This window comes from Ambystoma mexicanum, unplaced genomic scaffold (genome assembly GCF_040938575.1).
Source record: "Ambystoma mexicanum isolate Mex_15411 unplaced genomic scaffold, UKY_AmexF1_1 Mex_scaf10, whole genome shotgun sequence".
NCBI lineage: Eukaryota > Metazoa > Chordata > Amphibia > Caudata > Ambystomatidae > Ambystoma > Ambystoma mexicanum.
Genome location: NW_027182325.1, coordinates 1,282,501 through 1,302,500, shown reverse-complemented (window position 1 = coordinate 1,302,500; position 20,000 = coordinate 1,282,501). Strand labels below are relative to the sequence as shown.

At 47.2% G+C, this 20,000-nt stretch overlaps 54 non-coding genes and 14 pseudogenes across 54 annotated transcripts in view; all 68 read right to left on the bottom strand.

Moving 5' to 3' along the window:
- Positions 1 to 47: 47 nt before the first annotated feature.
- On the bottom strand, positions 48 to 166 carry LOC138540618 (5S ribosomal RNA). Its single transcript, XR_011288660.1, has one exon. It is a non-coding gene; the product is annotated as a 5S ribosomal RNA (ribosomal RNA).
- A 463-nt stretch (positions 167 to 629) lies between these two features.
- LOC138546181 (5S ribosomal RNA) lies at positions 630 to 738 on the bottom strand (annotated as a pseudogene).
- Positions 739 to 844: 106 nt separating this feature from the next.
- On the bottom strand, positions 845 to 963 carry LOC138547721 (5S ribosomal RNA). Its single transcript, XR_011291552.1, has one exon. It is a non-coding gene; the product is annotated as a 5S ribosomal RNA (ribosomal RNA).
- Positions 964 to 1,069: 106 nt separating this feature from the next.
- LOC138550020 (5S ribosomal RNA) lies at positions 1,070 to 1,188 on the bottom strand. The gene has a single exon (XR_011293785.1). It is a non-coding gene; the product is annotated as a 5S ribosomal RNA (ribosomal RNA).
- Positions 1,189 to 1,294: 106 nt separating this feature from the next.
- Positions 1,295 to 1,413, bottom strand: LOC138539699 (5S ribosomal RNA). The gene has a single exon (XR_011287763.1). It is a non-coding gene; the product is annotated as a 5S ribosomal RNA (ribosomal RNA).
- A 106-nt stretch (positions 1,414 to 1,519) lies between these two features.
- Positions 1,520 to 1,638, bottom strand: LOC138541954 (5S ribosomal RNA). The gene has a single exon (XR_011289946.1). It is a non-coding gene; the product is annotated as a 5S ribosomal RNA (ribosomal RNA).
- Positions 1,639 to 2,102: 464 nt separating this feature from the next.
- On the bottom strand, positions 2,103 to 2,211 carry LOC138543412 (5S ribosomal RNA; annotated as a pseudogene).
- A 105-nt stretch (positions 2,212 to 2,316) lies between these two features.
- LOC138548239 (5S ribosomal RNA) lies at positions 2,317 to 2,435 on the bottom strand. The gene has a single exon (XR_011292049.1). It is a non-coding gene; the product is annotated as a 5S ribosomal RNA (ribosomal RNA).
- A 106-nt stretch (positions 2,436 to 2,541) lies between these two features.
- Positions 2,542 to 2,660, bottom strand: LOC138537705 (5S ribosomal RNA). Its single transcript, XR_011285833.1, has one exon. It is a non-coding gene; the product is annotated as a 5S ribosomal RNA (ribosomal RNA).
- A 106-nt stretch (positions 2,661 to 2,766) lies between these two features.
- Positions 2,767 to 2,885, bottom strand: LOC138548901 (5S ribosomal RNA). Its single transcript, XR_011292693.1, has one exon. It is a non-coding gene; the product is annotated as a 5S ribosomal RNA (ribosomal RNA).
- A 463-nt stretch (positions 2,886 to 3,348) lies between these two features.
- Positions 3,349 to 3,457, bottom strand: LOC138546658 (5S ribosomal RNA; annotated as a pseudogene).
- Positions 3,458 to 3,563: 106 nt separating this feature from the next.
- On the bottom strand, positions 3,564 to 3,682 carry LOC138547720 (5S ribosomal RNA). Its single transcript, XR_011291551.1, has one exon. It is a non-coding gene; the product is annotated as a 5S ribosomal RNA (ribosomal RNA).
- Positions 3,683 to 3,788: 106 nt separating this feature from the next.
- Positions 3,789 to 3,907, bottom strand: LOC138550018 (5S ribosomal RNA). Its single transcript, XR_011293784.1, has one exon. It is a non-coding gene; the product is annotated as a 5S ribosomal RNA (ribosomal RNA).
- A 106-nt stretch (positions 3,908 to 4,013) lies between these two features.
- On the bottom strand, positions 4,014 to 4,132 carry LOC138539698 (5S ribosomal RNA). The gene has a single exon (XR_011287762.1). It is a non-coding gene; the product is annotated as a 5S ribosomal RNA (ribosomal RNA).
- Positions 4,133 to 4,238: 106 nt separating this feature from the next.
- LOC138538461 (5S ribosomal RNA) lies at positions 4,239 to 4,357 on the bottom strand. The gene has a single exon (XR_011286560.1). It is a non-coding gene; the product is annotated as a 5S ribosomal RNA (ribosomal RNA).
- Positions 4,358 to 4,820: 463 nt separating this feature from the next.
- LOC138546180 (5S ribosomal RNA) lies at positions 4,821 to 4,929 on the bottom strand (annotated as a pseudogene).
- Positions 4,930 to 5,035: 106 nt separating this feature from the next.
- On the bottom strand, positions 5,036 to 5,154 carry LOC138537735 (5S ribosomal RNA). Its single transcript, XR_011285862.1, has one exon. It is a non-coding gene; the product is annotated as a 5S ribosomal RNA (ribosomal RNA).
- Positions 5,155 to 5,260: 106 nt separating this feature from the next.
- Positions 5,261 to 5,379, bottom strand: LOC138538460 (5S ribosomal RNA). The gene has a single exon (XR_011286559.1). It is a non-coding gene; the product is annotated as a 5S ribosomal RNA (ribosomal RNA).
- A 453-nt stretch (positions 5,380 to 5,832) lies between these two features.
- LOC138546177 (5S ribosomal RNA) lies at positions 5,833 to 5,941 on the bottom strand (annotated as a pseudogene).
- Positions 5,942 to 6,047: 106 nt separating this feature from the next.
- On the bottom strand, positions 6,048 to 6,166 carry LOC138547719 (5S ribosomal RNA). Its single transcript, XR_011291550.1, has one exon. It is a non-coding gene; the product is annotated as a 5S ribosomal RNA (ribosomal RNA).
- Positions 6,167 to 6,272: 106 nt separating this feature from the next.
- LOC138550017 (5S ribosomal RNA) lies at positions 6,273 to 6,391 on the bottom strand. Its single transcript, XR_011293783.1, has one exon. It is a non-coding gene; the product is annotated as a 5S ribosomal RNA (ribosomal RNA).
- Positions 6,392 to 6,497: 106 nt separating this feature from the next.
- LOC138539696 (5S ribosomal RNA) lies at positions 6,498 to 6,616 on the bottom strand. The gene has a single exon (XR_011287760.1). It is a non-coding gene; the product is annotated as a 5S ribosomal RNA (ribosomal RNA).
- Positions 6,617 to 6,722: 106 nt separating this feature from the next.
- On the bottom strand, positions 6,723 to 6,841 carry LOC138538459 (5S ribosomal RNA). Its single transcript, XR_011286558.1, has one exon. It is a non-coding gene; the product is annotated as a 5S ribosomal RNA (ribosomal RNA).
- A 464-nt stretch (positions 6,842 to 7,305) lies between these two features.
- LOC138545841 (5S ribosomal RNA) lies at positions 7,306 to 7,417 on the bottom strand (annotated as a pseudogene).
- A 105-nt stretch (positions 7,418 to 7,522) lies between these two features.
- Positions 7,523 to 7,641, bottom strand: LOC138548228 (5S ribosomal RNA). The gene has a single exon (XR_011292038.1). It is a non-coding gene; the product is annotated as a 5S ribosomal RNA (ribosomal RNA).
- Positions 7,642 to 7,747: 106 nt separating this feature from the next.
- LOC138540446 (5S ribosomal RNA) lies at positions 7,748 to 7,866 on the bottom strand. Its single transcript, XR_011288493.1, has one exon. It is a non-coding gene; the product is annotated as a 5S ribosomal RNA (ribosomal RNA).
- Positions 7,867 to 7,972: 106 nt separating this feature from the next.
- LOC138540617 (5S ribosomal RNA) lies at positions 7,973 to 8,091 on the bottom strand. Its single transcript, XR_011288659.1, has one exon. It is a non-coding gene; the product is annotated as a 5S ribosomal RNA (ribosomal RNA).
- Positions 8,092 to 8,554: 463 nt separating this feature from the next.
- On the bottom strand, positions 8,555 to 8,663 carry LOC138546176 (5S ribosomal RNA; annotated as a pseudogene).
- A 106-nt stretch (positions 8,664 to 8,769) lies between these two features.
- On the bottom strand, positions 8,770 to 8,888 carry LOC138547718 (5S ribosomal RNA). The gene has a single exon (XR_011291549.1). It is a non-coding gene; the product is annotated as a 5S ribosomal RNA (ribosomal RNA).
- Positions 8,889 to 8,994: 106 nt separating this feature from the next.
- On the bottom strand, positions 8,995 to 9,113 carry LOC138550016 (5S ribosomal RNA). Its single transcript, XR_011293782.1, has one exon. It is a non-coding gene; the product is annotated as a 5S ribosomal RNA (ribosomal RNA).
- Positions 9,114 to 9,219: 106 nt separating this feature from the next.
- Positions 9,220 to 9,338, bottom strand: LOC138539695 (5S ribosomal RNA). The gene has a single exon (XR_011287759.1). It is a non-coding gene; the product is annotated as a 5S ribosomal RNA (ribosomal RNA).
- A 106-nt stretch (positions 9,339 to 9,444) lies between these two features.
- On the bottom strand, positions 9,445 to 9,563 carry LOC138541953 (5S ribosomal RNA). Its single transcript, XR_011289945.1, has one exon. It is a non-coding gene; the product is annotated as a 5S ribosomal RNA (ribosomal RNA).
- Positions 9,564 to 10,027: 464 nt separating this feature from the next.
- LOC138543411 (5S ribosomal RNA) lies at positions 10,028 to 10,136 on the bottom strand (annotated as a pseudogene).
- A 105-nt stretch (positions 10,137 to 10,241) lies between these two features.
- On the bottom strand, positions 10,242 to 10,360 carry LOC138548216 (5S ribosomal RNA). Its single transcript, XR_011292027.1, has one exon. It is a non-coding gene; the product is annotated as a 5S ribosomal RNA (ribosomal RNA).
- Positions 10,361 to 10,466: 106 nt separating this feature from the next.
- On the bottom strand, positions 10,467 to 10,585 carry LOC138537704 (5S ribosomal RNA). The gene has a single exon (XR_011285832.1). It is a non-coding gene; the product is annotated as a 5S ribosomal RNA (ribosomal RNA).
- Positions 10,586 to 10,691: 106 nt separating this feature from the next.
- Positions 10,692 to 10,810, bottom strand: LOC138548900 (5S ribosomal RNA). The gene has a single exon (XR_011292692.1). It is a non-coding gene; the product is annotated as a 5S ribosomal RNA (ribosomal RNA).
- Positions 10,811 to 11,273: 463 nt separating this feature from the next.
- On the bottom strand, positions 11,274 to 11,382 carry LOC138546657 (5S ribosomal RNA; annotated as a pseudogene).
- A 106-nt stretch (positions 11,383 to 11,488) lies between these two features.
- On the bottom strand, positions 11,489 to 11,607 carry LOC138547716 (5S ribosomal RNA). The gene has a single exon (XR_011291547.1). It is a non-coding gene; the product is annotated as a 5S ribosomal RNA (ribosomal RNA).
- A 106-nt stretch (positions 11,608 to 11,713) lies between these two features.
- On the bottom strand, positions 11,714 to 11,832 carry LOC138550015 (5S ribosomal RNA). Its single transcript, XR_011293781.1, has one exon. It is a non-coding gene; the product is annotated as a 5S ribosomal RNA (ribosomal RNA).
- A 106-nt stretch (positions 11,833 to 11,938) lies between these two features.
- On the bottom strand, positions 11,939 to 12,057 carry LOC138539694 (5S ribosomal RNA). The gene has a single exon (XR_011287758.1). It is a non-coding gene; the product is annotated as a 5S ribosomal RNA (ribosomal RNA).
- Positions 12,058 to 12,163: 106 nt separating this feature from the next.
- LOC138538458 (5S ribosomal RNA) lies at positions 12,164 to 12,282 on the bottom strand. Its single transcript, XR_011286557.1, has one exon. It is a non-coding gene; the product is annotated as a 5S ribosomal RNA (ribosomal RNA).
- A 464-nt stretch (positions 12,283 to 12,746) lies between these two features.
- Positions 12,747 to 12,855, bottom strand: LOC138543410 (5S ribosomal RNA; annotated as a pseudogene).
- Positions 12,856 to 12,960: 105 nt separating this feature from the next.
- Positions 12,961 to 13,079, bottom strand: LOC138548205 (5S ribosomal RNA). The gene has a single exon (XR_011292016.1). It is a non-coding gene; the product is annotated as a 5S ribosomal RNA (ribosomal RNA).
- Positions 13,080 to 13,185: 106 nt separating this feature from the next.
- LOC138540434 (5S ribosomal RNA) lies at positions 13,186 to 13,304 on the bottom strand. The gene has a single exon (XR_011288482.1). It is a non-coding gene; the product is annotated as a 5S ribosomal RNA (ribosomal RNA).
- Positions 13,305 to 13,410: 106 nt separating this feature from the next.
- LOC138548899 (5S ribosomal RNA) lies at positions 13,411 to 13,529 on the bottom strand. Its single transcript, XR_011292691.1, has one exon. It is a non-coding gene; the product is annotated as a 5S ribosomal RNA (ribosomal RNA).
- Positions 13,530 to 13,992: 463 nt separating this feature from the next.
- On the bottom strand, positions 13,993 to 14,101 carry LOC138546175 (5S ribosomal RNA; annotated as a pseudogene).
- A 106-nt stretch (positions 14,102 to 14,207) lies between these two features.
- LOC138547715 (5S ribosomal RNA) lies at positions 14,208 to 14,326 on the bottom strand. Its single transcript, XR_011291546.1, has one exon. It is a non-coding gene; the product is annotated as a 5S ribosomal RNA (ribosomal RNA).
- Positions 14,327 to 14,432: 106 nt separating this feature from the next.
- LOC138550014 (5S ribosomal RNA) lies at positions 14,433 to 14,551 on the bottom strand. The gene has a single exon (XR_011293780.1). It is a non-coding gene; the product is annotated as a 5S ribosomal RNA (ribosomal RNA).
- A 106-nt stretch (positions 14,552 to 14,657) lies between these two features.
- LOC138539693 (5S ribosomal RNA) lies at positions 14,658 to 14,776 on the bottom strand. The gene has a single exon (XR_011287757.1). It is a non-coding gene; the product is annotated as a 5S ribosomal RNA (ribosomal RNA).
- Positions 14,777 to 14,882: 106 nt separating this feature from the next.
- LOC138538457 (5S ribosomal RNA) lies at positions 14,883 to 15,001 on the bottom strand. The gene has a single exon (XR_011286556.1). It is a non-coding gene; the product is annotated as a 5S ribosomal RNA (ribosomal RNA).
- A 464-nt stretch (positions 15,002 to 15,465) lies between these two features.
- On the bottom strand, positions 15,466 to 15,574 carry LOC138543409 (5S ribosomal RNA; annotated as a pseudogene).
- A 105-nt stretch (positions 15,575 to 15,679) lies between these two features.
- On the bottom strand, positions 15,680 to 15,798 carry LOC138548194 (5S ribosomal RNA). The gene has a single exon (XR_011292005.1). It is a non-coding gene; the product is annotated as a 5S ribosomal RNA (ribosomal RNA).
- Positions 15,799 to 15,904: 106 nt separating this feature from the next.
- Positions 15,905 to 16,023, bottom strand: LOC138539692 (5S ribosomal RNA). Its single transcript, XR_011287756.1, has one exon. It is a non-coding gene; the product is annotated as a 5S ribosomal RNA (ribosomal RNA).
- A 106-nt stretch (positions 16,024 to 16,129) lies between these two features.
- LOC138538455 (5S ribosomal RNA) lies at positions 16,130 to 16,248 on the bottom strand. The gene has a single exon (XR_011286554.1). It is a non-coding gene; the product is annotated as a 5S ribosomal RNA (ribosomal RNA).
- Positions 16,249 to 16,711: 463 nt separating this feature from the next.
- Positions 16,712 to 16,820, bottom strand: LOC138545008 (5S ribosomal RNA; annotated as a pseudogene).
- Positions 16,821 to 16,926: 106 nt separating this feature from the next.
- LOC138547714 (5S ribosomal RNA) lies at positions 16,927 to 17,045 on the bottom strand. The gene has a single exon (XR_011291545.1). It is a non-coding gene; the product is annotated as a 5S ribosomal RNA (ribosomal RNA).
- A 106-nt stretch (positions 17,046 to 17,151) lies between these two features.
- Positions 17,152 to 17,270, bottom strand: LOC138536979 (5S ribosomal RNA). Its single transcript, XR_011285133.1, has one exon. It is a non-coding gene; the product is annotated as a 5S ribosomal RNA (ribosomal RNA).
- A 106-nt stretch (positions 17,271 to 17,376) lies between these two features.
- On the bottom strand, positions 17,377 to 17,495 carry LOC138550013 (5S ribosomal RNA). The gene has a single exon (XR_011293779.1). It is a non-coding gene; the product is annotated as a 5S ribosomal RNA (ribosomal RNA).
- Positions 17,496 to 17,601: 106 nt separating this feature from the next.
- Positions 17,602 to 17,720, bottom strand: LOC138542029 (5S ribosomal RNA). Its single transcript, XR_011290019.1, has one exon. It is a non-coding gene; the product is annotated as a 5S ribosomal RNA (ribosomal RNA).
- A 105-nt stretch (positions 17,721 to 17,825) lies between these two features.
- Positions 17,826 to 17,944, bottom strand: LOC138548612 (5S ribosomal RNA). Its single transcript, XR_011292407.1, has one exon. It is a non-coding gene; the product is annotated as a 5S ribosomal RNA (ribosomal RNA).
- A 106-nt stretch (positions 17,945 to 18,050) lies between these two features.
- LOC138547713 (5S ribosomal RNA) lies at positions 18,051 to 18,169 on the bottom strand. Its single transcript, XR_011291544.1, has one exon. It is a non-coding gene; the product is annotated as a 5S ribosomal RNA (ribosomal RNA).
- A 106-nt stretch (positions 18,170 to 18,275) lies between these two features.
- On the bottom strand, positions 18,276 to 18,394 carry LOC138541549 (5S ribosomal RNA). The gene has a single exon (XR_011289553.1). It is a non-coding gene; the product is annotated as a 5S ribosomal RNA (ribosomal RNA).
- A 106-nt stretch (positions 18,395 to 18,500) lies between these two features.
- Positions 18,501 to 18,619, bottom strand: LOC138539691 (5S ribosomal RNA). Its single transcript, XR_011287755.1, has one exon. It is a non-coding gene; the product is annotated as a 5S ribosomal RNA (ribosomal RNA).
- Positions 18,620 to 18,725: 106 nt separating this feature from the next.
- On the bottom strand, positions 18,726 to 18,844 carry LOC138538454 (5S ribosomal RNA). The gene has a single exon (XR_011286553.1). It is a non-coding gene; the product is annotated as a 5S ribosomal RNA (ribosomal RNA).
- A 463-nt stretch (positions 18,845 to 19,307) lies between these two features.
- LOC138545007 (5S ribosomal RNA) lies at positions 19,308 to 19,416 on the bottom strand (annotated as a pseudogene).
- Positions 19,417 to 19,522: 106 nt separating this feature from the next.
- LOC138547712 (5S ribosomal RNA) lies at positions 19,523 to 19,641 on the bottom strand. Its single transcript, XR_011291543.1, has one exon. It is a non-coding gene; the product is annotated as a 5S ribosomal RNA (ribosomal RNA).
- A 106-nt stretch (positions 19,642 to 19,747) lies between these two features.
- On the bottom strand, positions 19,748 to 19,866 carry LOC138536978 (5S ribosomal RNA). Its single transcript, XR_011285132.1, has one exon. It is a non-coding gene; the product is annotated as a 5S ribosomal RNA (ribosomal RNA).
- Positions 19,867 to 19,972: 106 nt separating this feature from the next.
- The window catches only part of LOC138550012 (5S ribosomal RNA), a 119-nt gene continuing 91 nt past the window's right edge, over positions 19,973 to 20,000 (bottom strand). Inside the window, exon 1 of the ribosomal RNA XR_011293778.1 lies at positions 19,973 to 20,000. This exon is cut by the window's right edge and continues 91 nt beyond it. This is a non-coding gene — a ribosomal RNA (5S ribosomal RNA).

Genomic DNA, 20,000 nt, shown 5'->3' with positions numbered 1-20,000 from the left:
AAAGGCAATTGAGAAAGGGCTCACTTCCTGAACTTGGAGCACAAAAAAGCCTACAGCACCTGGTATTCCCAGGCGGTCTCCCATCCAGGTAGTAACTAGGCCTGACACTGCTTAACTTCCGAGATCAGACGAGATCGGGTGCATTCAGTGTGGTGTGGCCGTAGGCTCTAGAAATGCTAAGAATATTACTCTTATGCATTTGCATTTAGTAAGCTAAGCCATGCAGCCACTTGCAACATGATACCACGCTCATCGCTCGATCAGGCTCGATCAGGCGAGATATATAAGACTGGTGGGCCCATTCAGGACTCCTATGTCTGGTAGGATAACTTTAATTCATCCATCCTGTGTCTGTTGCAGGGAGGTGGAGAGAACAATCAACACAATAATGGTTTTCTTTCATGCCTCTTGAAGGACTCAATATTCTCTGTACTGCATTACATGTGAAAGTCGATTTATTACCCATGAACACACTACCTGTATGCTAATTCTATGTAAAAAGGTAGCTCCAGCCCTCATGATGTTGTCCAACATTTCCGCTATAAAACGGGATACAATTATTTTGGAAACATACCAAATTTGAAAAATAATTGAGAAGTTGCGCAATTACTAATCATGGAGCACAAAAAAGCCTACAGCACCTGGTATTCCCAGGCAGTCTCCCATCCAGGTACTAACTAGGCCTGACCCTGCTTAGCTTCCGAGATCGGGCACATTCAGTGTGGTGTGGCCGTAGGCTCTGGGCCTAGTGAGTTTTGTACTTTTAAGCATCTAGTCGGCTAGACCTTGCAGTTTTGAAAGGCAATTGTGAAATGGCTCACTTCCTGAACTTGGAGCACAAAAAAGCCTACAGCACCTGGTATTCCCAGGTGGTCTCCCATCCAGGTACTAACTAGGCCCGACACTGCTTAGCTTCCGAGATCAGACGAGATCGGGCGCAATCAGTGTGGTGTGGCCGTAGGCTCTGGGCCTAGTGAGTTTTGTACTTTTAAGCATCTAGTCAGCTAGACCTTGCAGTTTTGAAAGGCAATTGAGAAATGGCTCACTTCCTGAACTTGGAGCACAAAAAAGCCTACAGCACCTGGTATTCCCAGGCGGTCTCCCATCCAGGTACTAACGAGGCCCGACACTGCTTAGCTTCCGAGATCAGACGAGATCGGGCGCATTCAGTGTGGTGTGGCCGTAGGCTCTGGTCCTTGTGAGTTTTGTACTTTTAAGCATCTAGTCGGCTAGACCTTGCAGTTTTGAAAGGCAATTGAGAAATGGCTCACTTCCTGAACTTGGAGTACAAAAAAGCCTACAGCACCTGGTATTCCCAGGCGGTCTTCCATCCAGGTACTAACTAGGCCCGACACTGCTTAGCTTCTGAGATCAGACGAGATCAGGCACATTCAGTGTGGTGTGGCCGTAGGCTCTGGGCCTAGTGAGTTTTGTACTTTTAAGCATCTAGTCGGCTAGACCTTGCAGTTTTAAAAGGCAATTGAGAAAGGGCTCACTTCCTGAACTTGGAGCACAAAAAAGCCTACAGCACCTGGTATTCCCAGGCGGTCTCCCATCCAGGTACTAACTAGGCCTGACACTGCTTAACTTCCAAGATCAGTCGAGATCGGGTGCATTCAGTGTGGTGTGGCCGTAGGCTCTAGGAATGCTAAGAATATTACTCTTATGCATTTGCATTTAGTAAGCTAAGCCATGCAGCCACTTGCAACATGATACCACGCTCATCGCTCGATCAGGCTCGATCAGGCGAGATATATAAGACTGGTGGGCCCATTCAGGACTCCTATGTCTGGTAGGATAACTTTAATTCATCCATCCTGTGTCTGTTGCAGGGAGGTGGAGAGAACAATCAACACAATAATGGTTTTCTTTCATGCCTCTTGAAGGACTCAATATTCTCTGTACTGCATTACATGTGAAAGTTGATTTATTACCCATGAACACACTACCTGTATGCTAATTCTATGTAAAAAGGTAGCTCCAGCCCTCATGATGTTGTCCAACATTTCCGCTATAAAACGGGATACAATTATTTTGGAAACATACCAAATTTGAAAAATAATTGAGAAGTTGCGCAATTACTAATCATGGAGCACAAAAAAAGCCTACAGCACCTGGTATTCCCAGGCAGTCTCCCATCCAGGTACTAACTAGGCCCGACCCTGCTTAGCTTCCGAGATCGGGCGCATTCAGTGTGGTGTGGCCGTAGGCTCTGGGCCTAGTGAGTTTGTACTTTTAAGCATCTAGTCGGCTAGACCTTGCAGTTTTGAAAGGCAATTGTGAAATGGCTCACTTCCTGAACTTGGAGCACAAAAAAGCCTACAGCACCTGGTATTCCCAGGTGGTCTCCCATCCAGGTACTAACTAGGCCCGACACTGCTTAGCTTCCGAGATCAGACGAGATCGGGCGCATTCAGTGTGGTGTGGCCGTAGGCTCTGGGCCTAGTGAGTTTTGTACTTTTAAGCATCTAGTCGGCTAGACCTTGCAGTTTTGAAAGGCAATTGAGAAATGGCTCACTTCCTGAACTTGGAGTACAAAAAAGCCTACAGCACCTGGTATTCCCAGGCGGTCTCCCATCCAGGTACTAACTAGGCCTGACACTGCTTAGCTTCTGAGATCAGACGAGATCAGGCGCATTCAGTGTGGTGTGGCCGTAGGCTCTGGGCCTAGTGAGTGTTGTACTTTTAAGCATCTAGTCGGCTAGACCTTGCAGTTTTAAAAGGCAATTGAGAAAGGGCTCACTTCCTGAACTTGGAGCACAAAAAAGCCTACAGCACCTGGTATTCCCAGGCGGTCTCCCATCCAGGTACTAACTAGGCCTGACACTGCTTAACTTCCGAGATCAGACGAGATCGGGTGCATTCAGTGTGGTGTGGCCGTAGGCTCTAGGAATGCTAAGAATATTACTCTTATGCATTTGCATTTAGTAAGCTAAGCCATGCAGCCACTTGCAACATGATACCACGCTCATCGCTCGATCAGGCTCGATCAGGCGAGATATATAAGACTGGTGGGCCCATTCAGGACTCCTATGTCTGGTAGGATAACTTTAATTCATCCATCCTGTGTCTGTTGCAGGGAGGTGGAGAGAACAATCAACACAATAATGGTTTTCTTTCATGCCTCTTGAAGGACTCAATATTCTCTGTACTGCATTACATGTGAAAGTCGATTTATTACCCATGAACACACTACCTGTATGCTAATTCTATGTAAAAAGGTAGCTCCAGACCTCATGATGTTGTCCAACATTTCCGCTATAAAACGGGATACAATTATTTTGGAAACATACCAAATTTGAAAAATAATTGAGAAGTTGCGCAATTACTAATCATGGAGCACAAAAAAGCCTACAGCACCTGGTATTCCCAGGCAGTCTCCCATCCAGGTACTATCTAGGCCTGACCCTGCTTAGCTTCCGAGATCGGGCACATTCAGTGTGGTGTGGCCGTAGGCTCTGGGCCTAGTGAGTTTTGTACTTTTAAGCATCTAGTCGGCTAGACCTTGCAGTTTTGAAAGGCAATTGTGAAATGGCTCACTTCCTGAACTTGGAGCACAAAAAAGCCTACAGCACCTGGTATTCCCAGGTGGTCTCCCATCCAGGTACTAACTAGGCCCGACACTGCTTAGCTTCCGAGATCAGACGAGATCGGGCGCAATCAGTGTGGTGTGGCCGTAGGCTCTGGGCCTAGTGAGTTTTGTACTTTTAAGCATCTAGTCAGCTAGACCTTGCAGTTTTGAAAGGCAATTGAGAAATGGCTCACTTCCTGAACTTGGAGCACAAAAAAGCCTACAGCACCTGGTATTCCCAGGCGGTCTCCCATCCAGGTACTAACGAGGCCCGACACTGCTTAGCTTCCGAGATCAGACGAGATCGGGCGCATTCAGTGTGGTGTGGCCGTAGGCTCTGGTCCTTGTGAGTTTTGTACTTTTAAGCATCTAGTCGGCTAGACCTTGCAGTTTTGAAAGGCAATTGAGAAATGGCTCACTTCCTGAACTTGGAGTACAAAAAAGCCTACAGCACCTGGTATTCCCAGGCGGTCTTCCATCCAGGTACTAACTAGGCCCGACACTGCTTAGCTTCTGAGATCAGACGAGATCAGGCACATTCAGTGTGGTGTGGCCGTAGGCTCTGGGCCTAGTGAGTTTTGTACTTTTAAGCATCTAGTCGGCTAGACCTTGCAGTTTTAAAAGGCAATTGAGAAAGGGCTCACTTCCTGAACTTGGAGCACAAAAAAGCCTACAGCACCTGGTATTCCCAGGCGGTCTCCCATCCAGGTACTAACTAGGCCTGACACTGCTTAACTTCCGAGATCAGTCGAGATCGGGTGCATTCAGTGTGGTGTGGCCGTAGGCTCTAGGAATGCTAAGAATATTACTCTTATGCATTTGCATTTAGTAAGCTAAGCCATGCAGCCACTTGCAACATGATACCACGCTCATCGCTCGATCAGGCTCGATCAGGCGAGATATATAAGACTGGTGGGCCCATTCAGGACTCCTATGTCTGGTAGGATAACTTTAATTCATCCATCCTGTGTCTGTTGCAGGGAGGTGGAGAGAACAATCAACACAATAATGGTTTTCTTTCATGCCTCTTGAAGGACTCAATATTCTCTGTACTGCATTACATGTGAAAGTCGATTTATTACCCATGAACACACTACCTGTATGCTAATTCTATGTAAAAAGGTAGCTCCAGCCCTCATGATGTTGTCCAACATTTCCGCTATAAAACGGGATACAATTATTTTGGAAACATACCAAATTTGAAAAATAATTGAGAAGTTGCGCAATTACTAATCATGGAGCACAAAAAAGCCTACAGCACCTGGTATTCCCAGGCAGTCTCCCATCCAGGTACTAACTAGGCCTGACCCTGCTTAGCTTCCGAGATCGGGCACATTCAGTGTGGTGTGGCCGTAGGCTCTGGGCCTAGTGAGTTTTGTACTTTTAAGCATCTAGTCGGCTAGACCTTGCAGTTTTGAAAGGCAATTGTGAAATGGCTCACTTCCTGAACTTGGAGCACAAAAAAGCCTACAGCACCTGGTATTCCCAGGTGGTCTCCCATCCAGGTACTAACTAGGCCCGACACTGCTTAGCTTCCGAGATCAGACAAGATCGGGCGCAATCAGTGTGGTGTGGCCGTAGGCTCTGGGCCTAGTGAGTTTTGTACTTTTAAGCATCTAGTCAGCTAGACCTTGCAGTTTTAAAAGGCAATTGAGAAAGGGCTCACTTCCTGAACTTGGAGCACAAAAAAGCCTACAGCACCTGGTATTCCCAGGCGGTCTCCCATCCAGGTACTAACTAGGCCTGACACTGCTTAACTTCCGAGATCAGTCGAGATCGGGTGCATTCAGTGTGGTGTGGCCGTAGGCTCTAGGAATGCTAAGAATATTACTCTTATGCATTTGCATTTAGTAAGCTAAGCCATGCAGCCACTTGCAACATGATACCACGCTCATCGCTCGATCAGGCGAGATATATAAGACTGGTGGGCCCATTCAGGACTCCTATGTCTGGTAGGATAACTTTAATTCATCCATCCTGTGTCTGTTGCAGGGAGGTGGAGAGAACAATCAACACAATAATGGTTTTCTTTCATGCCTCTTGAAGGACTCAATATTCTCTGTACTGCATTACATGTGAAAGTCGATTTATTACCCATGAACACACTACCTGTATGCTAATTCTATGTAAAAAGGTAGCTCCAGCCCTCATGATGTTGTCCAACATTTCCGCTATAAAACGGGATACAATTATTTTGGAAACATACCAAATTTGAAAAATAATTGAGAAGTTGCGCAATTACTAATCATGGAGCACAAAAAAGCCTACAGCACCTGGTATTCCCAGGCAGTCTCCCATCCAGGTACTAACTAGGCCTGACCCTGCTTAGCTTCCGAGATCGGGCACATTCAGTGTGGTGTGGCCGTAGGCTCTGGGCCTAGTGAGTTTTGTACTTTTAAGCATCTAGTCGGCTAGACCTTGCAGTTTTGAAAGGCAATTGTGAAATGGCTCACTTCCTGAACTTGGAGCACAAAAAAGCCTACAGCACCTGGTATTCCCAGGTGGTCTCCCATCCAGGTACTAACTAGGCCCGACACTGCTTAGCTTCCGAGATCAGACGAGATCGGGCGCAATCAGTGTGGTGTGGCCGTAGGCTCTGGGCCTAGTGGGTTTTGTACTTTTAAGCATCTAGTCAGCTAGACCTTGCAGTTTTGAAAGGCAATTGAGAAATGGCTCACTTCCTGAACTTGGAGCACAAAAAAGCCTACAGCACCTGGTATTCCCAGGCGGTCTCCCATCCAGGTACTAACGAGGCCCGACACTGCTTAGCTTCCGAGATCAGACGAGATCGGGCGCATTCAGTGTGGTGTGGCCGTAGGCTCTGGTTCTTGTGAGTTTTGTACTTTTAAGCATCTAGTCGGCTAGACCTTGCAGTTTTGAAAGGCAATTGAGAAATGGCTCACTTCCTGAACTTGGAGTACAAAAAAGCCTACAGCACCTGGTATTCCCAGGCGGTCTTCCATCCAGGTACTAACTAGGCCCGACACTGCTTAGCTTCTGAGATCAGACGAGATCAGGCACATTCAGTGTGGTGTGGCCGTAGGCTCTGGGCCTAGTGAGTTTTGTACTTTTAAGCATCTAGTCGGCTAGACCTTGCAGTTTTAAAAGGCAATTGAGAAAGGGCTCACTTCCTGAACTTGGAGCACAAAAAAGCCTACAGCACCTGGTATTCCCAGGCGGTCTCCCATCCAGGTACTAACTAGGCCTGACACTGCTTAACTTCCGAGATCAGTCGAGATCGGGTGCATTCAGTGTGGTGTGGCCGTAGGCTCTAGGAATGCTAAGAATATTACTCTTATGCATTTGCATTTAGTAAGCTAAGCCATGCAGCCACTTGCAACATGATACCACGCTCATCGCTCGATCAGGCTCGATCAGGCGAGATATATAAGACTGGTGGGCCCATTCAGGACTCCTATGTCTGGTAGGATAACTTTAATTCATCCATCCTGTGTCTGTTGCAGGGAGGTGGAGAGAACAATCAACACAATAATGGTTTTCTTTCATGCCTCTTGAAGGACTCAATATTCTCTGTACTGCATTACATGTGAAAGTTGATTTATTACCCATGAACACACTACCTGTATGCTAATTCTATGTAAAAAGGTAGCTCCAGCCCTCATGATGTTGTCCAACATTTCCGCTATAAAACGGGATACAATTATTTTGGAAACATACCAAATTTGAAAAATAATTGAGAAGTTGCGCAATTACTAATCATGGAGCACAAAAAAAGCCTACAGCACCTGGTATTCCCAGGCAGTCTCCCATCCAGGTACTAACTAGGCCCGACCCTGCTTAGCTTCCGAGATCGGGCGCATTATTCAGTGTGGTGTGGCCGTAGGCTCTGGGCCTAGTGAGTTTGTACTTTTAAGCATCTAGTCGGCTAGACCTTGCAGTTTTGAAAGGCAATTGTGAAATGGCTCACTTCCTGAACTTGGAGCACAAAAAAGCCTACAGCACCTGGTATTCCCAGGTGGTCTCCCATCCAGGTACTAACTAGGCCCGACACTGCTTAGCTTCCGAGATCAGACGAGATCGGGCGCATTCAGTGTGGTGTGGCCGTAGGCTCTGGGCCTAGTGAGTTTTGTACTTTTAAGCATCTAGTCGGCTAGACCTTGCAGTTTTGAAAGGCAATTGAGAAATGGCTCACTTCCTGAACTTGGAGTACAAAAAAGCCTACAGCACCTGGTATTCCCAGGCGGTCTCCCATCCAGGTACTAACTAGGCCCGACACTGCTTAGCTTCTGAGATCAGACGAGATCAGGCGCATTCAGTGTGGTGTGGCCGTAGGCTCTGGGCCTAGTGAGTGTTGTACTTTTAAGCATCTAGTCGGCTAGACCTTGCAGTTTTAAAAGGCAATTGAGAAAGGGCTCACTTCCTGAACTTGGAGCACAAAAAAGCCTACAGCACCTGGTATTCCCAGGCGGTCTCCCATCCAGGTAGTAACTAGGCCTGACACTGCTTAACTTCCGAGATCAGACGAGATCGGGTGCATTCAGTGTGGTGTGGCCGTAGGCTCTAGGAATGCTAAGAATATTACTCTTATGCATTTGCATTTAGTAAGCTAAGCCATGCAGCCACTTGCAACATGATACCACGCTCATCGCTCGATCAGGCTCGATCAGGCGAGATATATAAGACTGGTGGGCCCATTCAGGACTCCTATGTCTGGTAGGATAACTTTAATTCATCCATCCTGTGTCTGTTGCAGGGAGGTGGAGAGAACAATCAACACAATAATGGTTTTCTTTCATGCCTCTTGAAGGACTCAATATTCTCTGTACTGCATTACATGTGAAAGTCGATTTATTACCCATGAACACACTACCTGTATGCTAATTCTATGTAAAAAGGTAGCTCCAGCCCTCATGATGTTGTCCAACATTTCCGCTATAAAACGGGATACAATTATTTTGGAAACATACCAAATTTGAAAAATAATTGAGAAGTTGCGCAATTACTAATCATGGAGCACAAAAAAGCCTACAGCACCTGGTATTCCCAGGCAGTCTCCCATCCAGGTACTAACTAGGCCTGACCCTGCTTAGCTTCCGAGATCGGGCACATTCAGTGTGGTGTGGCCGTAGGCTCTGGGCCTAGTGAGTTTTGTACTTTTAAGCATCTAGTCGGCTAGACCTTGCAGTTTTGAAAGGCAATTGTGAAATGGCTCACTTCCTGAACTTGGAGCACAAAAAAGCCTACAGCACCTGGTATTCCCAGGTGGTCTCCCATCCAGGTACTAACTAGGCCCGACACTGCTTAGCTTCCGAGATCAGACGAGATCGGGCGCAATCAGTGTGGTGTGGCCGTAGGCTCTGGGCCTAGTGAGTTTTGTACTTTTAAGCATCTAGTCAGCTAGACCTTGCAGTTTTGAAAGGCAATTGAGAAATGGCTCACTTCCTGAACTTGGAGCACAAAAAAGCCTACAGCACCTGGTATTCCCAGGCGGTCTCCCATCCAGGTACTAACGAGGCCCGACACTGCTTAGCTTCCGAGATCAGACGAGATCGGGCGCATTCAGTGTGGTGTGGCCGTAGGCTCTGGTCCTTGTGAGTTTTGTACTTTTAAGCATCTAGTCGGCTAGACCTTGCAGTTTTGAAAGGCAATTGAGAAATGGCTCACTTCCTGAACTTGGAGTACAAAAAAGCCTACAGCACCTGGTATTCCCAGGCGGTCTTCCATCCAGGTACTAACTAGGCCCGACACTGCTTAGCTTCTGAGATCAGACGAGATCAGGCACATTCAGTGTGGTGTGGCCGTAGGCTCTGGGCCTAGTGAGTTTTGTACTTTTAAGCATCTAGTCGGCTAGACCTTGCAGTTTTAAAAGGCAATTGAGAAAGGGCTCACTTCCTGAACTTGGAGCACAAAAAAGCCTACAGCACCTGGTATTCCCAGGCGGTCTCCCATCCAGGTACTAACTAGGCCTGACACTGCTTAACTTCCAAGATCAGTCGAGATCGGGTGCATTCAGTGTGGTGTGGCCGTAGGCTCTAGGAATGCTAAGAATATTACTCTTATGCATTTGCATTTAGTAAGCTAAGCCATGCAGCCACTTGCAACATGATACCACGCTCATCGCTCGATCAGGCTCGATCAGGCGAGATATATAAGACTGGTGGGCCCATTCAGGACTCCTATGTCTGGTAGGATAACTTTAATTCATCCATCCTGTGTCTGTTGCAGGGAGGTGGAGAGAACAATCAACACAATAATGGTTTTCTTTCATGCCTCTTGAAGGACTCAATATTCTCTGTACTGCATTACATGTGAAAGTTGATTTATTACCCATGAACACACTACCTGTATGCTAATTCTATGTAAAAAGGTAGCTCCAGCCCTCATGATGTTGTCCAACATTTCCGCTATAAAACGGGATACAATTATTTTGGAAACATACCAAATTTGAAAAATAATTGAGAAGTTGCGCAATTACTAATCATGGAGCACAAAAAAAGCCTACAGCACCTGGTATTCCCAGGCAGTCTCCCATCCAGGTACTAACTAGGCCCGACCCTGCTTAGCTTCCGAGATCGGGCGCATTCAGTGTGGTGTGGCCGTAGGCTCTGGGCCTAGTGAGTTTGTACTTTTAAGCATCTAGTCGGCTAGACCTTGCAGTTTTGAAAGGCAATTGTGAAATGGCTCACTTCCTGAACTTGGAGCACAAAAAAGCCTACAGCACCTGGTATTCCCAGGTGGTCTCCCATCCAGGTACTAACTAGGCCCGACACTGCTTAGCTTCCGAGATCAGACGAGATCGGGCGCATTCAGTGTGGTGTGGCCGTAGGCTCTGGGCCTAGTGAGTTTTGTACTTTTAAGCATCTAGTCGGCTAGACCTTGCAGTTTTGAAAGGCAATTGAGAAATGGCTCACTTCCTGAACTTGGAGTACAAAAAAGCCTACAGCACCTGGTATTCCCAGGCGGTCTCCCATCCAGGTACTAACTAGGCCTGACACTGCTTAGCTTCTGAGATCAGACGAGATCAGGCGCATTCAGTGTGGTGTGGCCGTAGGCTCTGGGCCTAGTGAGTGTTGTACTTTTAAGCATCTAGTCGGCTAGACCTTGCAGTTTTAAAAGGCAATTGAGAAAGGGCTCACTTCCTGAACTTGGAGCACAAAAAAGCCTACAGCACCTGGTATTCCCAGGCGGTCTCCCATCCAGGTACTAACTAGGCCTGACACTGCTTAACTTCCGAGATCAGACGAGATCGGGTGCATTCAGTGTGGTGTGGCCGTAGGCTCTAGGAATGCTAAGAATATTACTCTTATGCATTTGCATTTAGTAAGCTAAGCCATGCAGCCACTTGCAACATGATACCACGCTCATCGCTCGATCAGGCTCGATCAGGCGAGATATATAAGACTGGTGGGCCCATTCAGGACTCCTATGTCTGGTAGGATAACTTTAATTCATCCATCCTGTGTCTGTTGCAGGGAGGTGGAGAGAACAATCAACACAATAATGGTTTTCTTTCATGCCTCTTGAAGGACTCAATATTCTCTGTACTGCATTACATGTGAAAGTCGATTTATTACCCATGAACACACTACCTGTATGCTAATTCTATGTAAAAAGGTAGCTCCAGACCTCATGATGTTGTCCAACATTTCCGCTATAAAACGGGATACAATTATTTTGGAAACATACCAAATTTGAAAAATAATTGAGAAGTTGCGCAATTACTAATCATGGAGCACAAAAAAGCCTACAGCACCTGGTATTCCCAGGCAGTCTCCCATCCAGGTACTATCTAGGCCTGACCCTGCTTAGCTTCCGAGATCGGGCACATTCAGTGTGGTGTGGCCGTAGGCTCTGGGCCTAGTGAGTTTTGTACTTTTAAGCATCTAGTCGGCTAGACCTTGCAGTTTTGAAAGGCAATTGTGAAATGGCTCACTTCCTGAACTTGGAGCACAAAAAAGCCTACAGCACCTGGTATTCCCAGGTGGTCTCCCATCCAGGTACTAACTAGGCCCGACACTGCTTAGCTTCCGAGATCAGACGAGATCGGGCGCAATCAGTGTGGTGTGGCCGTAGGCTCTGGGCCTAGTGAGTTTTGTACTTTTAAGCATCTAGTCAGCTAGACCTTGCAGTTTTGAAAGGCAATTGAGAAATGGCTCACTTCCTGAACTTGGAGCACAAAAAAGCCTACAGCACCTGGTATTCCCAGGCGGTCTCCCATCCAGGTACTAACGAGGCCCGACACTGCTTAGCTTCCGAGATCAGACGAGATCGGGCGCATTCAGTGTGGTGTGGCCGTAGGCTCTGGTCCTTGTGAGTTTTGTACTTTTAAGCATCTAGTCGGCTAGACCTTGCAGTTTTGAAAGGCAATTGAGAAATGGCTCACTTCCTGAACTTGGAGTACAAAAAAGCCTACAGCACCTGGTATTCCCAGGCGGTCTTCCATCCAGGTACTAACTAGGCCCGACACTGCTTAGCTTCTGAGATCAGACGAGATCAGGCACATTCAGTGTGGTGTGGCCGTAGGCTCTGGGCCTAGTGAGTTTTGTACTTTTAAGCATCTAGTCGGCTAGACCTTGCAGTTTTAAAAGGCAATTGAGAAAGGGCTCACTTCCTGAACTTGGAGCACAAAAAAGCCTACAGCACCTGGTATTCCCAGGCGGTCTCCCATCCAGGTACTAACTAGGCCTGACACTGCTTAACTTCCGAGATCAGTCGAGATCGGGTGCATTCAGTGTGGTGTGGCCGTAGGCTCTAGGAATGCTAAGAATATTACTCTTATGCATTTGCATTTAGTAAGCTAAGCCATGCAGCCACTTGCAACATGATACCACGCTCATCGCTCGATCAGGCTCGATCAGGCGAGATATATAAGACTGGTGGGCCCATTCAGGACTCCTATGTCTGGTAGGATAACTTTAATTCATCCATCCTGTGTCTGTTGCAGGGAGGTGGAGAGAACAATCAACACAACAATGGTTTTCTTTCATGCCTCTTGAAGGACTCAATATTCTCTGTACTGCATTACATGTGAAAGTTGATTTATTACCCATGAACACACTACCTGTATGCTAATTCTATGTAAAAAGGTAGCTCCAGCCCTCATGATGTTGTCCAACATTTCCGCTATAAAACGGGATACAATTATTTTGGAAACATACCAAATTTGAAAAATAATTGAGAAGTTGCGCAATTACTAATCATGGAGCACAAAAAAAGCCTACAGCACCTGGTATTCCCAGGCAGTCTCCCATCCAGGTACTAACTAGGCCCGACCCTGCTTAGCTTCCGAGATCGGGCGCATTCAGTGTGGTGTGGCCGTAGGCTCTGGGCCTAGTGAGTTTGTACTTTTAAGCATCTAGTCGGCTAGACCTTGCAGTTTTGAAAGGCAATTGTGAAATGGCTCACTTCCTGAACTTGGAGCACAAAAAAGCCTACAGCACCTGGTATTCCCAGGTGGTCTCCCATCCAGGTACTAACTAGGCCCGACACTGCTTAGCTTCCGAGATCAGACGAGATCGGGCGCATTCAGTGTGGTGTGGCCGTAGGCTCTGGGCCTAGTGAGTTTTGTACTTTTAAGCATCTAGTCGGCTAGACCTTGCAGTTTTGAAAGGCAATTGAGAAATGGCTCACTTCCTGAACTTGGAGTACAAAAAAGCCTACAGCACCTGGTATTCCCAGGCGGTCTCCCATCCAGGTACTAACTAGGCCCGACACTGCTTAGCTTCTGAGATCAGACGAGATCAGGCGCATTCAGTGTGGTGTGGCCGTAGGCTCTGGGCCTAGTGAGTGTTGTACTTTTAAGCATCTAGTCGGCTAGACCTTGCAGTTTTAAAAGGCAATTGAGAAAGGGCTCACTTCCTGAACTTGGAGCACAAAAAAGCCTACAGCACCTGGTATTCCCAGGCGGTCTCCCATCCAGGTACTAACTAGGCCTGACACTGCTTAACTTCCGAGATCAGACGAGATCGGGTGCATTCAGTGTGGTGTGGCCGTAGGCTCTAGGAATGCTAAGAATATTACTCTTATGCATTTGCATTTAGTAAGCTAAGCCATGCAGCCACTTGCAACATGATACCACGCTCATCGCTCGATCAGGCTCGATCAGGCGAGATATATAAGACTGGTGGGCCCATTCAGGACTCCTATGTCTGGTAGGATAACTTTAATTCATCCATCCTGTGTCTGTTGCAGGGAGGTGGAGAGAACAATCAACACAATAATGGTTTTCTTTCATGCCTCTTGAAGGACTCAATATTCTCTGTACTGCATTACATGTGAAAGTCGATTTATTACCCATGAACACACTACCTGTATGCTAATTCTATGTAAAAAGGTAGCTCCAGCCCTCATGATGTTGTCCAACATTTCCGCTATAAAACGGGATACAATTATTTTGGAAACATACCAAATTTGAAAAATAATTGAGAAGTTGCGCAATTACTAATCATGGAGCACAAAAAAGCCTACAGCACCTGGTATTCCCAGGCAGTCTCCCATCCAGGTACTAACTAGGCCTGACCCTGCTTAGCTTCCGAGATCGGGCACATTCAGTGTGGTGTGGCCGTAGGCTCTGGGCCTAGTGAGTTTTGTACTTTTAAGCATCTAGTCGGCTAGACCTTGCAGTTTTGAAAGGCAATTGTGAAATGGCTCACTTCCTGAACTTGGAGCACAAAAAAGCCTACAGCACCTGGTATTCCCAGGTGGTCTCCCATCCAGGTACTAACTAGGCCCGACACTGCTTAGCTTCCGAGATCAGACGAGATCGGGCGCAATCAGTGTGGTGTGGCCGTAGGCTCTGGGCCTAGTGAGTTTTGTACTTTTAAGCATCTAGTCAGCTAGACCTTGCAGTTTTGAAAGGCAATTGAGAAATGGCTCACTTCCTGAACTTGGAGCACAAAAAAGCCTACAGCACCTGGTATTCCCAGGCGGTCTCCCATCCAGGTACTAACGAGGCCCGACACTGCTTAGCTTCCGAGATCAGACGAGATCGGGCGCATTCAGTGTGGTGTGGCCGTAGGCTCTGGTTCTTGTGAGTTTTGTACTTTTAAGCATCTAGTCGGCTAGACCTTGCAGTTTTGAAAGGCAATTGAGAAATGGCTCACTTCCTGAACTTGGAGTACAAAAAAGCCTACAGCACCTGGTATTCCCAGGCGGTCTTCCATCCAGGTACTAACTAGGCCCGACACTGCTTAGCTTCTGAGATCAGACGAGATCAGGCACATTCAGTGTGGTGTGGCCGTAGGCTCTGGGCCTAGTGAGTTTTGTACTTTTAAGCATCTAGTCGGCTAGACCTTGCAGTTTTAAAAGGCAATTGAGAAAGGGCTCACTTCCTGAACTTGGAGCACAAAAAAGCCTACAGCACCTGGTATTCCCAGGCGGTCTCCCATCCAGGTACTAACTAGGCCTGACACTGCTTAACTTCCGAGATCAGTCGAGATCGGGTGCATTCAGTGTGGTGTGGCCGTAGGCTCTAGGAATGCTAAGAATATTACTCTTATGCATTTGCATTTAGTAAGCTAAGCCATGCAGCCACTTGCAACATGATACCACGCTCATCGCTCGATCAGGCTCGATCAGGCGAGATATATAAGACTGGTGGGCCCATTCAGGACTCCTATGTCTGGTAGGATAACTTTAATTCATCCATCCTGTGTCTGTTGCAGGGAGGTGGAGAGAACAATCAACACAACAATGGTTTTCTTTCATGCCTCTTGAAGGACTCAATATTCTCTGTACTGCATTACATGTGAAAGTTGATTTATTACCCATGAACACACTACCTGTATGCTAATTCTATGTAAAAAGGTAGCTCCAGCCCTCATGATGTTGTCCAACATTTCCGCTATAAAACGGGATACAATTATTTTGGAAACATACCAAATTTGAAAAATAATTGAGAAGTTGCGCAATTACTAATCATGGAGCACAAAAAAAGCCTACAGCACCTGGTATTCCCAGGCAGTCTCCCATCCAGGTACTAACTAGGCCCGACCCTGCTTAGCTTCCGAGATCGGGCGCATTCAGTGTGGTGTGGCCGTAGGCTCTGGGCCTAGTGAGTTTGTACTTTTAAGCATCTAGTCGGCTAGACCTTGCAGTTTTGAAAGGCAATTGTGAAATGGCTCACTTCCTGAACTTGGAGCACAAAAAAGCCTACAGCACCTGGTATTCCCAGGTGGTCTCCCATCCAGGTACTAACTAGGCCCGACACTGCTTAGCTTCCGAGATCAGACGAGATCGGGCGCATTCAGTGTGGTGTGGCCGTAGGCTCTGGGCCTAGTGAGTTTTGTACTTTTAAGCATCTAGTCGGCTAGACCTTTCAGTTTTGAAAGGCAATTGAGAAATGGCTCACTTCCTGAACTTGGAGTACAAAAAAGCCTACAGCACCTGGTATTCCCAGGCGGTCTTCCATCCAGGTACTAACTAGGCCCGACACTGCTTAGCTTCTGAGATCAGACGAGATCAGGCACATTCAGTGTGGTGTGGCCGTAGGCTCTGGGCCTAGTGAGTTTTGTACTTTTAAGCATCTAGTCGGCTAGACCTTGCAGTTTTAAAAGGCAATTGAGAAAGGGCTCACTTCCTGAACTTGGAGCACAAAAAAGCCTACAGCACCTGGTATTCCCAGGCGGTCTCCCATCCAGGTACTAACTAGGCCTGACACTGCTTAACTTCCGAGATCAGTCGAGATCGGGTGCATTCAGTGTGGTGTGGCCGTAGGCTCTAGGAATGCTAAGAATATTACTCTTATGCATTTGCATTTAGTAAGGTAAGCCATGCAGCCACTTGCAACATGATACCACGCTCATCGCTCGATCAGGCTCGATCGGGCGAGATATATAAGACTGGTGGGGCCATTCAGGACTCCTATGTCTGGTAGGATAACTTTAATTCATCCATCCTGTGTCTGTTGCAGGGAGGTGGAGAGAACAATCAACACAATAATGGTTTTCTTTCATGCCTCTTGAAGGACTCAATATTCTCTGTACTGCATTACATGTGAAAGTCGATTTATTACCCATGAACACACTACCTGTATGCTAATTCTATGTAAAAAGGTAGCTCCAGCCCTCATGATGTTGTCCAACATTTCCGCTATAAAACGGGATACAATTATTTTGGAAACATACCAAATTTGAAAAATAATTGAGAAGTTGCGCAATTACTAATCATGGAGCACAAAAAAGCCTACAGCACCTGGTATTCCCAGGCAGTCTCCCATCCAGGTACTAACTAGGCCTGACCCTGCTTAGCTTCCGAGATCGGGCGCATTCAGTGTGGTGTGGCCGTAGGCTCTGGGCCTAGTGAGTTTTGTACTTTTAAGCATCTAGTCGGCTAGACCTTGCAGTTTTGAAAGGCAATTGTGAAATGGCTCACTTCCTGAACTTGGAGCACAAAAAAGCCTACAGCACCTGGTATTCCCAGGTGGTCTCCCATCCAGGTACTAACTAGGCCCGACACTGCTTAGCTTCCGAGATCAGACGAGATCGGGCGCAATCAGTGTGGTGTGGCCGTAGGCTCTGGGCCTAGTGAGTTTTGTACTTTTAAGCATCTAGTCAGCTAGACCTTGCAGTTTTGAAAGGCAATTGAGAAATGGCTCACTTCCTGAACTTGGAGCACAAAAAAGCCTACAGCACCTGGTATTCCCAGGCGGTCTCCCATCCAGGTACTAACGAGGCCCGACACTGCTTAGCTTCCGAGATCAGACGAGATCGGGCGCAATCAGTGTGGTGTGGCCGTAGGCTCTGGGCCTAGTGAGTTTTGTACTTTTAAGCATCTAGTCAGCTAGACCTTGCAATTTTGAAAGGCAATTGAGAAATGGCTCACTTCCTGAACTTGGAGCACAAAAAAGCCTACAGCACCTGGTATTCCCAGGCGGTCTCCCATCCAGGTACTAACGAGGCCCGACACTGCTTAGCTTCCGAGATCAGACGAGATCGGGCGCATTCAGTGTGGTGTGGCCGTAGGCTCTGGTTCTTGTGAGTTTTGTACTTTTACGCATCTATTCGGCTAGACCTTGCAGTTTTGAAAGGCAATTGAGAAATGGCTCACTTCCTGAACTTGGAGTACAAAAAAGCTTACAGCACCTGGTATTCCCAGGCGGTCTTCCATCCAGGTACTAACTAGGCCCGACACTGCTTAGCTTCTGAGATCAGACGAGATCAGGCACATTCAGTGTGGTGTGGCCGTAGGCTCTGGGCCTAGTGAGTTTGTACTTTTAAGCATCTAGTCGGCTAGACCTTGCAGTTTTGAAAGGCAATTGTGAAATGGCTCACTTCCTGAACTTGGAGCACAAAAAAACCTACAGCACCTGGTATTCCCAGGTGGTCTCCCATCCAGGTACTAACTAGGCCCGACACTGCTTAGCTTCCGAGATCAGACGAGATCGGGCGCATTCAGTGTGGTGTGGCCGTAGGCTCTGGGCCTAGTGAGTTTTGTACTTTTAAGCATCTAGTCGGCTAGACCTTGCAGTTTTGAAAGGCAATTGAGAAATGGCTCACTTCCTGAACTTGGAGCACAAAAAAGCCTACAGCACCTGGTATTCCCAGGTGGTCTCCCATCCAGGTACTAACTAGGCCCGACACTGCTTAGCTTCCGAGATCAGACGAGATCGGGCGCAATCAGTGTGGTGTGGCCGTAGGCTCTGGGCCTAGTGAGTTTTGTACTTTTAAGCATCTAGTCAGCTAGACCTTGCAGTTTTGAAAGGCAATTGAGAAATGGCTCACTTCCTGAACTTGGAGCACAAAAAAGCCTACAGCACCTGGTATTCCCAGGCGGTCTCCCATCCAGGTACTAACGAGGCCCGACACTGCTTAGCTTCCGAGATCAGACGAGATCGGGCGCATTCAGTGTGCTGTGGCCGTAGGCTCTGGTTCTTGTGAGTTTTGTACTTTTAAGCATCTAGTCGGCTAGACCTTGCAGTTTTGAAAGGCAATTGAGAAATGGCTCACTTCCTGAACTTGGAGTACAAAAAAGCCTACAGCACCTGGTATTCCCAGGCGGTCTTCCATCCAGGTACTAACTAGGCCCGACACTGCTTAGCTTCTGAGATCAGACGAGATCAGGCACATTCAGTGTGGTGTGGCCGTAGGCTCTGGGCCTAGTGAGTTTTGTACTTTTAAGCATCTAGTCGGCTAGACCTTGCAGTTTTAAAAGGCAATTGAGAAAGGGCTCACTTCCTGAACTTGGAGCACAAAAAAGCCTACAGCACCTGGTATTCCCAGGCGGTCTCCCATCCAGGTACTAACTAGGCCTGACACTGCTTAACTTCCGAGATCAGTCGAGATCGGGTGCATTCAGTGTGGTGTGGCCGTAGGCTCTAGGAATGCTAAGAATATTACTCTTATGCATTTGCATTTAGTAAGGTAAGCCATGCAGCCACTTGCAACATGATACCACGCTCATCGCTCGATCAGGCTCGATCAGGCGAGATATATAAGACTGGTGGGCCCATTCAGGACTCCTATGTCTGGTAGGATAACTTTAATTCATCCATCCTGTGTCTGTTGCAGGGAGGTGGAGAGAACAATCAACACAATAATGGTTTTCTTTCATGCCTCTTGAAGGACTCAATATTCTCTGTACTGCATTACATGTGAAAGTCGATTTATTACCCATGAACACACTACCTGTATGCTAATTCTATGTAAAAAGGTAGCTCCAGCCCTCATGATGTTGTCCAACATTTCCGCTATAAAACGGGATACAATTATTTTGGAAACATACCAAATTTGAAAAATAATTGAGAAGTTGCGCAATTACTAATCATGGAGCACAAAAAAGCCTACAGCACCTGGTATTCCCAGGCAGTCTCCCATCCAGGTACTAACTAGGCCTGACCCTGCTTAGCTTCCGAGATCGGGCGCATTCAGTGTGGTGTGGCCGTAGGCTCTGGGCCTAGTGAGTTTTGTACTTTTAAGCATCTAGTCGGCTAGACCTTGCAGTTTTGAAAGGCAATTGTGAAATGGCTCACTTCCTGAACTTGGAGCACAAAAAAGCCTACAGCACCTGGTATTCCCAGGTGGTCTCCCATCCAGGTACTAACTAGGCCCGACACTGCTTAGCTTCCGAGATCAGACGAGATCGGGCGCAATCAGTGTGGTGTGGCCGTAGGCTCTGGGCCTAGTGAGTTTTGTACTTTTAAGCATCTAGTCAGCTAGACCTTGCAGTTTTGAAAGGCAATTGAGAAATGGCTCACTTCCTGAACTTGGAGCACAAAAAAGCCTACAGCACCTGGTATTCCCAGGCGGTCTCCCATCCAGGTACTAACGAGGCCCGACACTGCTTAGCTTCCGAGATCAGACGAGATCGGGCGCAATCAGTGTGGTGTGGCCGTAGGCTCTGGGCCTAGTGAGTTTTGTACTTTTAAGCATCTAGTCAGCTAGACCTTGCAATTTTGAAAGGCAATTGAGAAATGGCTCACTTCCTGAACTTGGAGCACAAAAAAGCCTACAGCACCTGGTATTCCCAGGCG